This window comes from Corylus avellana, chromosome ca4 (genome assembly GCF_901000735.1).
Source record: "Corylus avellana chromosome ca4, CavTom2PMs-1.0".
Classification (NCBI taxonomy): Eukaryota; Viridiplantae; Streptophyta; class Magnoliopsida; order Fagales; family Betulaceae; genus Corylus; species Corylus avellana.
The window spans coordinates 7148094-7150883 of NC_081544.1; the positions used below are offsets into that span (position 1 = coordinate 7148094).

General features: G+C 35.3%; 1 long non-coding RNA gene across 1 annotated transcript; it reads right to left on the reverse strand.

The window, feature by feature from the left end:
- Window positions 1-1276: 1276 nt before the first annotated feature.
- On the reverse strand, window positions 1277-1888 carry LOC132179878 (uncharacterized). Its single transcript, XR_009439979.1, has 3 exons — window positions 1827-1888; window positions 1647-1751; window positions 1277-1540 (listed from the first exon to the last, which is right to left on the reverse strand). It is a non-coding gene; the product is annotated as an uncharacterized LOC132179878 (long non-coding RNA).
- Window positions 1889-2790: the final 902 nt, after the last annotated feature.

Genomic DNA, 2790 nt, shown 5'->3' on the forward strand with positions numbered 1-2790 from the left:
AAGTACCTCATGAATCAAACATATGTCAATTTGTCCACTAGCTAGGGATGCATGCATAGCTATATATCTACTGCTACGGCCCATCAATTTCACAATGCCAACACCATGATAAGCACTGTGCGCCTAATAACAAGATTGAGGCAAAAAAAAAAAAAAGTTCACTATGAAGAAACCAACACTAAAAGAATTCAGCAGGAAAACTTATCCGGAGAAACATAACTCCATGCATGGGCAAATAAAATGCACGTAGAGTACCTTTATAAGAAACATTGCATTTATGTTTAAGTACACAACAACATTGTTTGATGAATCAATTAATATATGAAATAATCAAACTAATCTAAATGCCCACAAGAAACATAACTCAAAATGACTAACCTCATCAAAACCATAAAAAATATGTGAGAACTGCCCCATTAACCAAACCTGCCAAGGGAGAAAACTATTAAATATATGTTTTACAATCCATGGGCAGCAAAATTCCAAAACCCAAAATAAAGTACTTATCTGCATCCTCTTCCTTGCCAATTCATCCTCATAAGCAATTTGAGTAATCTACCACAATGAACCAATATATAATATCAAAGACAATGAAAATGAAACCCAAAATGATAGAGAAAGAGATACTAAAAATGTGTTTCTTCATGAAATATATTAAAGCGAGAACCTGCTTGGGTGGTTTAACTTTCTTGTACTCTTGTCATCCTGCATACACTTAAAAATAAAATTTAGAAAGATATTATTACTCCCTTGCATTGTTTACTCAAAGTTCTTTAACCTTGATAACCATGTCAAGGGAGATTTACTAACTCAAAAGTTGTTGAACCAAAAATTTTGCGAATATCTTAATATAATATAAACCAAATAAAAAGTACCAACAAATATACATTACCAAACAGATCACGATCAACAAATAGTCAAATACACATTAGCAAATAGAAAGTACCAACAACTATCCAAATACATAGTATCAATAAATATATCACAAATAGATGCTATCAAAGAGTACATCCTAAATAAAGTTATTCCAAAGCTCCCTCAATTGTTGGCTTCACTTGATGCACCTCCAAGCAAGCTCCCTCCAGACCTAAGAGAATAAAATTTCATATAATGATCAATAAGCTTTTTAACGATTACTTAGTATGTGTGTTTTTGTAAAATTAATGCATAGGTAGAGTTTCACTAACCCTCCAATACGTGACATTAAGAACTCAACAGTGGCTTTCAATTTGTTCGTTTCCTCAACGTTGGCTTGCAAATTCTCCCTGTACTGATGAAGTTCAATTCTAGTCTGTTGAAGCTCGCTTTGAGTATCTTCTTGTCTTTTCCTACACTCATCGTGGTTGTCGAAGTGGGTGAACGCTTGAGATGAAGTTCTTAAAGGGGTAGGAATAAGACCGCATCCCATTCCTCTAACGTGCCCAGCTCGTCGGCCCCCTAGTACTTGTGTGACTATTTCTTGCATTCGGTCATCCACACTTGTTCCCTCCACATTGCCTTCCTCTAAGGCCTCACTGGTTGTTAATTCTTGCATTTGAAGCTGCACAAGTCATAGTTGGCCTTAGTTTAACATATACTTCATGCAAGTTTACTATTCATGTTCTTCACTAATCAACTTAATGATCGGAGCGTAAACAGTTACTTACATATAGACTTTTGCATTTGTCGTTCACAAACTGTTTATCCTTTTTTCTTGTATGGGTAACCTCATATAGTTCAACAGGATTAGGCTTCACTTTTGTTTCTTGTTCCTACACATAATACATATAATCAAAGTTTACACTAAATAACGTTACTTTCATTAAATTATGGTACGAGATACTTACCTTTTTGTAAATGACGTTGACAAATGAACAAGTCCCAGCTGTGTGATTTGTTTCCAATTTGCTTCTGTTTTTTATATTTCGTTCAGACTTTTTCTATGAAATTTGGAAAGAAAAAAAAAACACAATTATTCATAAAATGTCTTCAAGTGCATGCAAATTATATCAATTTGAATATTCTAATCAGTATAATAATATATATTTACCTTCCATTTACCGTCATCAAATGAGTCACATATTAGGTTCCACTGTTGAGGACCATACCCTGCTGGCACGTTTTCCCTCCCAATAGCCTTAGCCTTGGCAATCCCCTCATCATCGTCTTTATCAATGCCGTCAAAATATTTCTTGTAATGATCCCTATACAAGTTCGAACGAAGCCTAGCATATGCACGACCCAATTTATGTTCAACAGCTTTGATGTGCTCGTATCGTTCCATATTCAGTGCGAAGTTTGACTGATACATAATAGATAAGAAAACAATGGTAAAAAATGTGTCACATTAATTTTCCATACGAAACATATTATTAAACATTACATTGATATTCATACCTGAACATGAAATAACAACTTGCTCTTTTCTTCAGCTGGGACCTTTTTCCATTCACCGTGATGGAGTTCGCACATGTTACGAATAATCTCCCCAATCTTGCTTGCAAACCATGATGCATTCTCGCCTACAGGTGCCCGGTGTCTATTTGGGATGTTTAGCACTAAGGGACCATGCTTAAGTACGTGGTCACTCAACTTCTTACACTTGGCCTTACCCCTTACACTTCTGACAGACGTGGTAGCTGTTACGCAAAACATGGTAACGTAGTAAGTTATATTTGGAAAAGTATATTGTCAAATGTCTATAACAAACCAAAATAATACAAAAATAACAGTTCATAAACATAAAATTCATGAACTTACAAGATGCAGTAGGGGCGGCTCCCTGTGAATCCAATCCTGCCACTGAGTGAA